The 13492-nt window shown below is 35.9% G+C and overlaps 1 pseudogene; it reads right to left on the reverse strand.

The window, feature by feature from the left end:
• Nucleotides 1-8830: 8830 nt before the first annotated feature.
• Nucleotides 8831-9598, reverse strand: LOC115959688 (annotated as a pseudogene).
• Nucleotides 9599-13492: the final 3894 nt, after the last annotated feature.

Raw genomic sequence — 13492 nt, forward strand, 5'->3', positions numbered from 1 at the left:
ACATTTTGACCATGTATTTATTAATCTAAAATGCAAAATTCACCATTTTAAATTTTACCATTTGTTATTTCAGCCATTTAAGTTTACATTTTATCATTTCAGTCATCTAAGTTTCAATCCTTCTCAATTGAGTCTTCCGTTAATATTCTGTCTATCACTACCATTAATTTGTCCAAAAATGATGTCGTTTTGCCCCTTATTGAACATTTAATTTATATTTAATTATTTATTTCTTAATTAAAAAACGTTAATAAAAAAAAAAAAAAAAACCAGTCCATCCCCTATCTGAAGAACATGAACCATCCAAAGAATAAGAAGGAGAAACCCCACTACCCACTCCTGCCTAATTGCCTAACCCATCAATAATTGAGATCGAGAGGGAGAAAGTGAGATCCAGAGGGAGAAAAAGAGATCGACAGACCGAGAGGTCAAGAGATCGAGAAGGAGAGAAGGTACTTGGTAGCTTGCCTCAGGCCAATCCTCGGCGCTTCGCTCCAGGAGATGTACTTGACTCCAGCCAAAATACCTCCTCTCCCTCTCGGTCTCTCAATGCGGCGCCTGTGTTCTCAGCCACTAGAGTCACGGACCATGAGGTTAGAGAACCTTGGGTGCTTGAGCATCACTGAGTTGAGTACCTGGGTTTAGTCTGGGTTTATGGGGTTCTTTAACTCGATTTCACAGTTGATTCCTTGGTTTATTTCAGGTTGGAGGAAGAGTCTTTCTGCTGGCTGAATGTTGGCTAAAAATTGGATTCTTATGGCTAGATTGCTGAATAAATATATTGCTTTAAATTCATACAGATTGTTAGATTGATCGTTGCTCATTCTCTCTCAATTGCGTGCTATAGTCCACCCCCTCAATCTTTGCCTTTTTTCAACGCCACCACCAAAGTTTGCTACTTTCCTCTATTTTTTTTTTTTTTTTAATTTTCTAGCCTACTTATATATAAAATATATGATAATTGGCCATCACAAAACCTTCTTGAAGGTTGTCCAAAAAGGGTTTCACTATTGGGTCTTTGAATCTCTGTCAAAACTATTGAAAAAAGATGGAACTTTTCAATCAAATATTATTGGCCTTCTCTTTAAATATTGTTGCAGCAAAGAATTGAGCACACATGTTGTTGATACAGTCAACTTCCAAGGAATGATTTATAATTTATTGGTGAATTTGTCAAATATCTGCGAAATTTTCACAATCACTAAATCAGTTTAGCTTTCGACCATTATGTATAGCATTTTATCCTTCAAAATAGTCAGCATTCATCATTAATTTTACTTCCAATCAACAAAAAAGTTTGTACATACCTCATTATGAGACATCCATAGGAAATATGGATTAGTAGAACTTTTGTTTATTGCTATGAACAATTTTTTTTTTTTTGTTTTTGTTTTTTTTTTTTTTTTAGTAGAACATCTTTGTCCAAGTTTTACTTGAGTGTACAATTTGAAAAATATTACTTTTGTTAGGTGCCCGAAGAAGTCGTCCTTCCTGTGCAAATAGAAAAATCTGAATGGATTAGAATTTGTTTTCCAAATACAACTAAATGACTATAATCTTAAGTATGGATGGGAATTCTACACTATCAAAAAAGTTTTTGAATCTTTTGAAAATACTAATAAAGCAATTTAGCTTGATAAAATGTCAAAAGTACGTATTTTTTAATATAGCAAAATTACAAATTAGATATTTAATTTGTTTATGTTGTAGTACATTTATCAACCTGTTTTATTGTCAGGCTTACATCAGTGATACTTTAAATGAATGTAGTAGCAACTTATCAAGTGAACAAGATGGTAATTCTACAAAGTTTCAAAAAGTTGATGTTCAAAGCAATGTGCAACTCACACCAACATTTGTACTAAGGAAAACAAAAAGACATATTCAGTGACTATTACAAAGCAACAAAAGAAGAAGATACAAAAAAAAATTTGTAAAGTTTTTTTTTTTCAATTTATTTGAAATAATGATTAAGTAGTTCTTTAAATTTGTGTTTCATACATTTTATGGATAATTAAGAATGTTAAAGATTTAATTCTTCATTTTATTTTAAACTTAAGTTTGATTTCTATTTTTCATTACGTAATTTAATGTTTCATATCAAAGATAGGAAATTATAAGACTGGTATTCTAATGTACAATCAAAGAGAAAGAGAAAAAGAACAGTTTATATCTTTATACACAATAGCTTTCCCATGCATCGCACGGGTTAGCGACTAGTTTTATTAGTTTTCAAGTTTTTTATATTATTTCATTCTCTCTCACACCACTACTCTCTTTCCCCAGTCATCTCTCATCTCTCTCTCTCTCTCTCTCGCTTCCCTCCTAATTGATCTTCTCCTTCAAAGCCTTTCTCCGATTAGGAACTCAGTTTGATTTTTTCTTGGTAGCGCCAACTAGACTAGATTTTTGATGAGCGGTTTGATTTTTCTTTTGGGTTTGTGTATCTATTAGGGCAGCGTCGATATTCTCTTCAAGTTGTTGTGCTCCTTGACTTTGTGTCTCTACTGGGCAATGTTGATAAATTTGTTTAAGTCTAAGTCTAATTTTCAATTTCAGTAGCATTACTTTTGATTGATTTATTGTTGTGAAATTTTTGTTTTGTTAGCTAAACAAATGGGGTTTGATATTGTGACTATCAAATGGGCATCATTGATTAGGTTGTTTTGGTTGGATTCATTAGCTGATGTTGTTTGATGATGACTGACGTTGATTGGCGAAGGGGAAGGGAGAATATGGAATAAAGAAAAAAAAAAAAAAGACAAATTAAAATATAATATTTTAATAAAATTTAGTGCAGAATAGGTATTCTGATATTGGAGCTTTGGAAAAGTTTTTGTGTAAAATAGAAAAAATAGGTTCTTATGCTAAAATAGATAATAAATTTTACACATTCTGATGTGAATGTTTTTAAAGTTGATGGCTGTGAATGTTTTTGAAGTTTACGGCTGTGATATTAGCTTCTTCATTTCATGCTAAATTGAAATTTGCATAAGATAATGTGTGCAAAAGTCATTGTAGTAATGATCAAACTTTAATCAACGGAGTAGACTTTGGCATCTAGCCATCATACAGCCATTTAATGCCATTGAATTGTTTTATTGATATAAAAGCAAAAACTTTTTTTTTTGGATTTAGGTACAATTATTTAAATGCAATGATATACTTTAGGAATTTTGGTTAAATTCAAACACAGAACTGTATATACAATACAAATAATATTAAATTCAATATATTTAAATTTAGTAAAAAAGAAGTTAAAATAATCTCTTGAAAAACTTAGACTATGAGTCTGTTTGGATAGAACTTATATTGCTGAAACTGAAAACTGAAAACTGAAAACACTGTAACAAAATAATTTTTAAATATGTGAATAGTGTTATGAGACCTATTTTTAATGAAAAAATTGATAAAAAAATGAAATTTGTGGGTCTGTAAACAGTGCACAAATACATTGTTTACGGAAAACCGGTCAAAAGTTGCAGCTACTGTTCATATACCGTATATGAACGGTACCACTTGTTGGGGAAAAGCCGCGCATAAAAAAAAAAAAAGGAAAATGCAGAAACTTAAAACACAACAAACGTGGATCCAAATTGTGCCTATGAATACATACGATGAAATTGAAGATAAGATAAAATTCACATCATACCCTAAAAGATTGGAATGGAATGCTGTGCTGTGCCTGTGCGTGCGTATAAATAAAATAGGGATTTTTTGCCGGCCACTACAAGATGCGTGATTGAAGGAAGCACAGGTGTTCCACAAGTCAAGTGACAAGTATGCCGGGCCGGCTCTATATTAAAAAATTATTTATTTAATATTCTTATAAATAAAATTATATGAAATATAAATTTAGATTTTGAACTTTGAAACATAAACGTTGTTTACTCACTACATAATCAACTATTGTCTACATCCGTTTCTAAAAAAAAAAAAAAAAAAACTATTGTCTACATTCTATTGTACTTAAATGTACAATTAAAACATATATATATATATTATAATGTATATTTATTGTACACCTATCCTCCCACAATCACGTGGGAGAACTTTTTTTTTTTTTTTTTTGATGGGAACTTTTTTTTTCTTTTTTCATAAGAAGGACCGTAAAACTTTATTAAGACTTATAATAGTCGATACATCACGTGGGATAAATTTTTTTTTTTTTTTTTGAGAGAGCACGTGGGATTACTTTGATTTAAAAGTGATAGGCAAACAAAGAGCAACAGGCTTCTTTCATAAAATAAATACAAATTGCATAAAAAAGTCAAAAGTTACTATCCTCCTGACATACATCTATTTTATATTATTGAATTGTCACGTCTGATGGTTTGTGTAAAAAGGATGCCCCTTTTAGTTTTACATGGATAAAGCAAGTATTATATATCCCTTCAAAAAAGAAAAGAAAAGAAAGAGCAAGCATTATATAATATAAAACAATGCTAAAATATAAAAGTAAATGCACGAAAATCGCCACATACAACTTAAAAACTATTATCAACGTAGGGTTCTTATTATCATTTTTATCTGTAGGTTTTTGTTTCAATATTCTACATACAACTTATTAATGACTTTCACAAACTTGATTATTATTATTATTATTATTATATTCCTCCAATCAAACAATAAAAAACAAAATATTAATTTATTATTAATATCTGTATGTGTTATATGGTATCAATGATACGTAAGAAAAAAGAATTTTACTAAACCATTATATTGAATAAAAAATTACTTATTTTCATTCATTTTCAAGTTATACATTTTTTATAAGTCAAGTCATAGATCTTTAAGCAAAACAAATACTTATAATTTTTATTTAACTATCCTGTGCATCGCGAGGGTTAGATCCATTTATTTAATAAATTAAATTTATGTAATTGGGGTTCTATGTGATTATTTATAAACTCAAGATCCATTTAATAAATATCCAATGTGGGACACAACATGCACTTGCACAATGCACATTCAAACCATTAAATCGATAGACGTCGTTTTAGAATCACATTGACTTTGGTTTTATCTATTGCAGTAAAACTAATCGATCTTCTCCTTCATAGGCTTTCTTTGATTAGGAACTCAATTTGATTTTTTCTTGGCAGCGCCAACTAGACTAGATCTTTGATGAGTAGTCTGATTTTTGCTTTTAGGTTTGTGTATCTACTAGGGCGGCGCCGGTCTTCTCCTCAATGCACATTTAAAAAATTAAATCGATAGACATTGTTTTAGAATTACATTGACTTTGGTTTTCAAAATATTAAAAACGACAAGTTCTATAGTTCTAAACTCTAAAGTCTAGACATCAAAAGGTCATTATCCTTGTGGAAAACCTCTTTGATTTGGAAAATTCAATGCAGATGCAAATTCAGTATAAATATCCAATGTGGGACACAACACACACTTGCACAATGCACATTTAAACAATTAAATCGGTAGACGTTTTAGAATCACATTGACTTTGGTTTTCAAAATATTAAAAATCACATGTTGTATAGTTCTAGACTCTATAGTCTAGAGACCGAAAGGTCGTTATCCTTGTGGAAAGCCTCTTTGATTTGGAAAATTCAATGCAGATATAGATTCAGTGTAGCTAAACCAAAGTGACAGCATAAATGCTTGTATGCTTTCTCAGCTTTTATGAGTTATGATAACTATTTAACAGCTAATAGTAAGGGGTTGTTTGATTGTGTTGTTTAAACAACAGTTTTTGTTGTTTAAATAACACAATACGTATTTCCATAACATTTTTTCATCTACACATATTTCTACAACACTTAAATAACATTACAGAACAACATTACCAAACAGGCCTTATATCTCCATTAATCTCTTCTTTCTTATAGTATCGTTATTCATGTTCTGTTGTAGGATATTTATGCCATTCCATCCCATGGCCAAATAGCACTATTTCTCAAAATATGTAGCAATATACACTGTTTGTGAAATATTTAGGAGAATGCCATTCTTTTAAAATTTGAGTTTAAGAAACTCGAGTTCTACATGTAACTCAAGTTTACAAAAATCGAGTTCCATAAAAGAGTGTGCCATGGTGGCATCCAATGATCTGCAATTTCGAATTAAGAATGCCACGTGGAACTCGGGTTTGCCTTGAGCCAAGAAGGCAGGGGGCCGGAGACCAAGTAAAAGACAAAACAGAGATTTTGATAAACACAAAAAGGTACTCTTTGAAGAAGAGAGAGGCAGTGAGCTAGTGAGATTTGTACAGAGTTGGTGGGATCGGCCTTGAGACATAGGAAAGCAGACCATGGGTTTGTATGAAAAAAAAGAAAAAAGAAAAAAAAATGATGATTGCAAGGATGGAAAGAGATGGTTATTTCAACAATTTTAACACGCTAATTACTCCTAATTAAATGGCCTTGGATTAAGGGTCTCTTTGTTTTTCAGCTGTCTCCTTGTCCTTGACTAGACTACTACTCTGCCAAGTCAAGTGCCAACCCAATGTCACGTAGCTCCTTAAATCTTAATTATCAACTTTTCTCGTAAATAATCATCTTCACCTCCCAATCAAACGCAACTAACGAACGTTTTAGTAGTGTTTCTATGTATTTCTTTTATTTTTCCTCACTGTCACTCATAAGGATTACTACATCTACAATGAAGTCAAAGCAATGTCAATATTATTATTTGGAGCACCTTTTGGATCCTTTGACTGGAGATTGGCAAATGCTTAAGTTACTATGTTCCTATCTATTTCAAATGCTTCCATGAATTCCTATCTTTTGAATTTTTTGCTTGTTGCTTCAACCCATTCTTTTTGGATTTAGTAGCATGTTTAAATGAAGATTAAGTCCTCTGTTCTCGGTCTGCATGATCTTCTACTATACTAATTTTCATTATTATTAGTTGTCTATGGTTGATTAATATTTTGCTTTCCATATGCACGTCAAACTATCCATGGGAAAGAGATGGATGGTTATTGTTTGAATAATATTTTGCTTTCCATATTTTATTATACTAAATGCTTTGGTGTTCAGGCTGATTTGGCTTATAGGAGGCTTTTTCTCCTCTCTAAAAGAAGAGTTTCCAAATTGTGCAGTAGCCAGTAGGTACTTGGCTTGTTGCTAGATGTAATTATTTATTGCCATTTCAACCAACAATTTTATTTCAACAATTAGGCATAGTCAGTTGCTTTAGATAACAATATTCTATTAACATTAATTACGTAATATATGGGTCATTAGCTATGCATTAAAGTTTTGCTTATATACATTTGTACTATTAAAAAGTCAATTTTAGATTTTTAATTTTTTTTTTGTTTTGTTTTGTTTTTTTCCTTTTTATCTGAGCGTTTGTTCAAGTTTTTAGCTGTTTCAATACCATCCTGTGTATTGGGACTGCATTTTACTTCAATGAATTTAGCTTGCCTCAGGGAGACGATTCGAGAGATAATACCCCGTTTAGTCATTTGCATCATAATTGACTGACACAAGGGTATCACATCAGCCATGACAGAGTGGCTCAATGATTTGCAGAATCCATAGGCATACTATTGATGTTGCATTAGACCTGTGGCTAGTAACTTCAACAACTGATATAAGGATCCACTGTTAAACAATCTAGCCATGGGAGCAGGATACGCTACTCAGGTTCGAAAATTTGAACTAATAATGGAATGCATTAAGAATGGCGAGATTAAGAATATTTAATGAATCTTGATTATGACTTTAAGTCGGTTGTTGGATTGTAAAGCTAAGTGGTGACTTCATTTTTTTTTTAATCTGGCTAGCATACTCCCAGACCCAAATTTACGTTCGGGTTACACAAGCTACCCAAAACGCCTCATGCTTGGCCCATACGAACCTAATTTAAACAAATAGGATGTTGACTCCATTGGAAATATAATAGTGTTAATACTTTGGAGTGTCATTTAGCCATTATCAAGTAAAAGATTGGTAAAATTAAAGGAAAGCCTATTTGCACAAACATGCATGTGATTTACCCAATAAGCACTTTAATGTTTTACAAACATACATAATTTTATGGTCAGATTTATGGTTACGTTACTAGTTCTAACCTTGTCTCCACGCCAACCAAAGCAAATAATAATAAGAAGAAGAAGGGATATTTTACAAGTCCTTGGATTGGATGCACCAACCAATAAAGACTTCGCATCCATTTCTCCTATGCTACCTGAGCCCTATGATCCTAAGAATTTGTCAACCTTAGCATTATTCCCTCTTGACAGAAACTTCATACAAATTGGTGGCTTAACCCCAGCTAGAGCAAAAATAGAAGCAGGCAAAGTCCATATCCCATCCCCACATATTAAACAACAAGCTACTGCAGGAGCTAGAGCATCTGCCTTGGCCTGGTTTATTTTCCCCCACACAAACAAGATTAAGCTTCCAACACACATATCAATGGCAAAATCTGATCCTAAATAGAAAGGTATTGCCATTGCCATTGGAACTGGAATGAACCTTGCCCACTTCTTACCCACTAAATCTCTAATCAAATTGACCATAGTGGCTCCACCAAAGAACACATAACAAGGTAGAAGGCAGTTCTTTGGTAGACTTGAGAAGCCCTGATACCGTGTTAAATATATTAGTAACAATGCGACGTGTTATACCATGTTGTGTATGCTAGAGTGGATGCGAAAGAAAAAGTATAGAATGGGAACATCAAGAACAAGAGGGTTACGTGGTTCAGCCTTGTCGGCCTACATCCACAGAGGAATCCCTTAAAGGTTACATATTTATTATGTAACAGTGTAGTGCAATAACTTGTGTTACAATGAACCCTAACATAAGTATATATAGGCGACTAAACCCTAGACAACTGGTACAAATAGGACTGAGCTTTAGCCTATTTCATTGGGCTAATATGTTTAATATATCTCTAACAAAAGCCATGTTGCAGTACACAACAGCATAAGGAGAAGGGTATTGACTTCCAGGTTGCCCAAGGTCATCGAAGGCCTTGTAAAAAAGCCAAAACACACAAAGGAAAATCGCATAGCCCATTGCTGTGCCTGTGCTGATTATTTGGCTCACAAACATAGAACGGGTGAAGCCAGCGTCAAGTAGCCAGTCTTGAAATCCTGCAATAAGTCAGATGCTGTTGAGATAGTGTTCATCATTACTCCACAAGCAGTTAGGCCTGCAAGAAGTCCACCATGTGAGGCACCCGCCCATGCTCCAATGATAAAGATGGAAAGCTTTCCATATGTGGATCCAAGGGACCAATCAGTGAGCCCACAACCATACGCATTACAGAAAGCCAATGTGGGTGTGAATATGTAGATGACCAATACGTGATACCATCTGAGTTGGTAAAAGAAATGTGGAAGAATGGCCATAGCGATTGCAGCAAAAGCAACATGGCCTCTGATGGCAAACAATGTTGGAATTTGATCTTTGAGAAAGAGTTGGGTTCGGCATTTGTCATCATATGAGAGCTGAGAACTTACAAGAGAAGAATGGTCTACAATAGGGAGACCAGAGCTCACATCTTTGTACCGGAGCTGATGAGACAAGCCTACAATGGTTTGACATAGAACCTTGAGAAAATTATACAGACCATCTCCTAGGATCAAGGCTACAGCAAGAAATACCTGAATAAAGGGTATAAATTAAGTTTTTAATAAATCGAAAAGCCTCCATGAAGGATGTGTTTATCTCTATGAGTGGGAAGTTACCTTGTACGAGGTAGATGTTGAAGAAGGAATTGTGATGAGCAGGCTGAAGGATCAGTAGGTGTGGGGGGTAGTCGAGGAGAAGCATCCCGCTAGTTTGGTCCCATTGGTCTAGGGACAGGTCAGGGGACTACCATGACAAAGATTTGGCTTCCCCTGAGCGGCTAGGCCACGGAATGCTACATTGGATGCCATGAGCCGAGCGTTGCGCAGAGCGGCCTGATCACCATTCTCAAAAGAGATAGAACGAGCACCGATGCCAAGTAGGTTTACTTGACCCCCGTTTATTTCTTATGATGGGAAAACAGATCTTGTTGAGCATGTAAGTCATTACATTCAAATGATGTCTTTGCACAATCAAAATGATGCATTAATGTGTAAGATGTTCCCCTCGAGTCTCAGGTCCTCTGCTCTAAGATGGTTAAATGGGCTAAGGAAGGGCTCGATTCACAGTTTTGGTGAGTTAATTTGGGAATTCGGGGTTTGGTTTATAACTTGTAGCTGGGTACTGAAGCCGATAGACACGCTGCTTTCTATGAAGATGGGGGCAGGCTAGACTCTTCGAAGTTACGCCAGTTGGTACTGGGAATTGTACAACGAGATTGGAGGGGGTAATAAAAAAGTTGCTACAAGTACTTTTAGATTGGGTTTACCCGAGGATTTAGAGTTGTGAGAGTCATTGACGATGAGATCCCTCGAGGATATGAGGTAACTTATGAGGCATATCGAGGAATACAAGAGGTTAAAAGATGTTCGACAGCAGAGTAAGGGAAGGCACTGGTCACATCACAGTGCTCAAAGGAGTCTTGGCAAGAGGGTTTTCAGCTGAGGCCTAGGAGGGATTTAAGAATCCAACAGCCTAGTGCGCAGGCACGGGAAGTCAATGTGATTTTAAGGAACCCATACACAAGATTCTGGAGCGACTAAAGAATAAGCCATACTTCCGATGGCTAAGTAAGATGGGGGGTGACCCGTCAAGGAGAAATCAGAATTTGTATTGTACTTACCACCGGGACAAGGGGCACACTATCAAGCAATGTAGGAGTTTAAAAGACCATTTGGAGCAATTGGTAAAATTAGGGCATTTGAAAGAGTTCGTCTTGGAATCTAGAAGTGGTGAAACGGCAAACTACAAGACCTCGGGGAAACACTCTCCCACCCCCATTGGGTGTGATAGAAGTTATACATGCAGCCTTTATGGGTACCTCGATGACTCGAAGAAGAAGGGTGTTAACCATGGTGTCAGTAGAAAACCACCGAGAAGAATAACCACTGGGGAAGAGAATAAAGTATGCCCGGGAGCCGATTGCGTTTAATAATGAGGATTTGGAGGGAACAACTTAACCCTATGATGATGTGCTTGTAGTTACTGCTCGTATAAATGGTTTTATAGTAAAAAATGGTATTAGTGGACCAAGGAATTGGGGCCGAAGTGAAGTACCATGATCTGTTTAAGGGGTTGGGTCTGAAGATGGAAGATTTGTCCAAATACGATACGCCTTTAGTGGGATTTGATGTTCGGATGGTGGTTCCTAAAGGGAAAATCTCGCTTCCTATGAACATGGAGGGAAATGAGGTAATGGTGAATTTCATAGTAGTTAGTTCATTCTCACCCTATACGGCAATTCTTGGCAGGCCGTGGATTCACACATTGGGGGCAGTCCCGTCCACTTTGCATGTTAAAGTCAAGTTTAAACTGACCATGATATTGCAACAATGAGAGGGAATCAACAAATAGCGAGATAGTGTTTGGTAGTGGTTGTAAAATGAGAAATAAAACAAAAAGACTCTACCAAGGATGTCCCCTTATAGCAATTACAGGAGCCCTAAGGGGAACGAGGGGGTTGATAGTGCTGAGGATCTTATTAAGGTAAGTATATTGCCAGATGAGAATAAAAGTTTCTAAATAGGAACAAGTATGAAGCATGAGGATCAGGTGAAAGTGTTGTTGTTGTTGTTAGTTCAGAATCTTGACATTTTTGCTTGGAGTCCATACGAGGTACCTGGGGTGGATCTAGAATTAAAAACCCACCAACTTAATATGGACCCATCATACCCACCTAAAAAGCAAAAACCGAGGAGGTCGGCTAGAGAGCACGTTGAAGTTGTTAAGCAGGAAGTTAAGAAGTTGAAAGAAGTGGGGGCAATAAAAGAAGTCTTTTTCCTGGAATGGTTGGCCAATACCGTGGTAGTGAAGAAGAAGAATGGTAAATGGAGGGTATGTGTGGATTTTACCGACTTGAACCGAGCACGCTTGAAAGATCCTTTCCCTATACTGAAGATTGATTAGTTGGTGGACGCCACTTATGGATACCCTCGTATGAGTTTTTTGGATGTTTTTCAGGGCTACCACCAGATTGCTCTAGCTACAGAGGATTAGGAGAAAATGTCATTTATTTCTCTTGAAGCCAACTACCATTACACTGTAACGTGATTCAGTCTAAAGAATGTAGAGGCCACTTATCAAAAGATGATGACTAGAATGTTTAGAGAAAAGATTAGCCATACGGTGGAAATGTACATCGATGACATAGTGGTAAAGAGCAAGGAGGATCGAAGGGCACGTTAGTGACCTTGCAAATGTTTTTGAAGTGCTTAAGTGGCACAAATTATGTCTCAATGCCAATAAGTGTGTTTTCGGTGTGGGGGCTGGCAATTTCCTCGGCTACATGATTACCCACCAAGGAATAGAAGTGAATCTCGATCAAATAAGTGCTATAAAATGGCTCAAGCCACCGAGCAAACCGAAGGAGGTGCAAGTGTTGACTGGTATGTTGGCGGCATTAAACCGATTTGTTTCAAAGTCTGCTAATTAGTGCTGTCCATTTTACTAGTTGCTGAAGAAATGGAGGGGCTTTCAGTGGACCAAAGAATGTGAAAAGGCTTTTAAGGATTTAAAGAACTATCTGGTAAGTGCATCGATATTGTCTACCATAGAAATTTGTTTATGTATTTGTCAGTGTCCAAGCACGCAATGAGTGTGGTATTGCTGAGAGATTAGGGGCATAGAAGCCAATCTATTATATCAGTAAGACATTGGTCAATGCAGAGACGAGATATTTGCCCTAAAGAAGTTAGCGTTGGTTCTGGTACACGCAACCAGGAAGCTGCCTCACTATTTCCAAGCCTATACGGTGTATGTGCTGATTGAGTATCCATTACAGTCCTTACTTAAAAGATTCGACTTCATAGGCTAGATAGCTAAGTGGGGGACTAGGCTTGGTACATTGATATATGTTATAGGCTTAGGAGTTTGATCAAAGGTTAGGTTCTTGCCGACTTCGTTTTAGAATTCACTCCATGAAGGGAAACTGAGATTGTGTGTTATGTGGAAACTCGACTGTGGAAGATGTTTGTGGATGGTGCGTTCAGCACAATGGGAGCAGGGGTTGGAGTTGTTTTAGTGACACTGAAGGGAATAAGGGTGGAGCATTCATTTAGGTTGGGTTTCAAGGCATCAAACAATGAATTCGAGTACGAAACCCTACTTGTCGGATTAAGAGCAGCACTCAGTCTTTGAGCGACAAATATAGAAATATATTCGAACTTTCGGTTGGTGGTTAGTCAGGTGGACAGTAGCTTTAAGGCCAAAGATCCTCGAATGATTGATAATTTAAAGTTAGTAAAACAAACGATGAATCAATTTCAAGCGGTGAGACTAGTTCAAATCTCTCAAGGATAGAATAGACACTCGAATTCCTGGGCAACGTTAACATCATCAATAACAGAGGAAATATCGTAGCTAATCAAAGTAGAAGTAGTGAGGGAGCCCAGTATAGATGTGAAAGTGAACGTTTCTACTATTTTGACATATAAGCCATATTGGATGGA

This window comes from Quercus lobata, chromosome 9, assembly GCF_001633185.2.
Source record: "Quercus lobata isolate SW786 chromosome 9, ValleyOak3.0 Primary Assembly, whole genome shotgun sequence".
Lineage (NCBI taxonomy): Eukaryota > Viridiplantae > Streptophyta > Magnoliopsida > Fagales > Fagaceae > Quercus > Quercus lobata.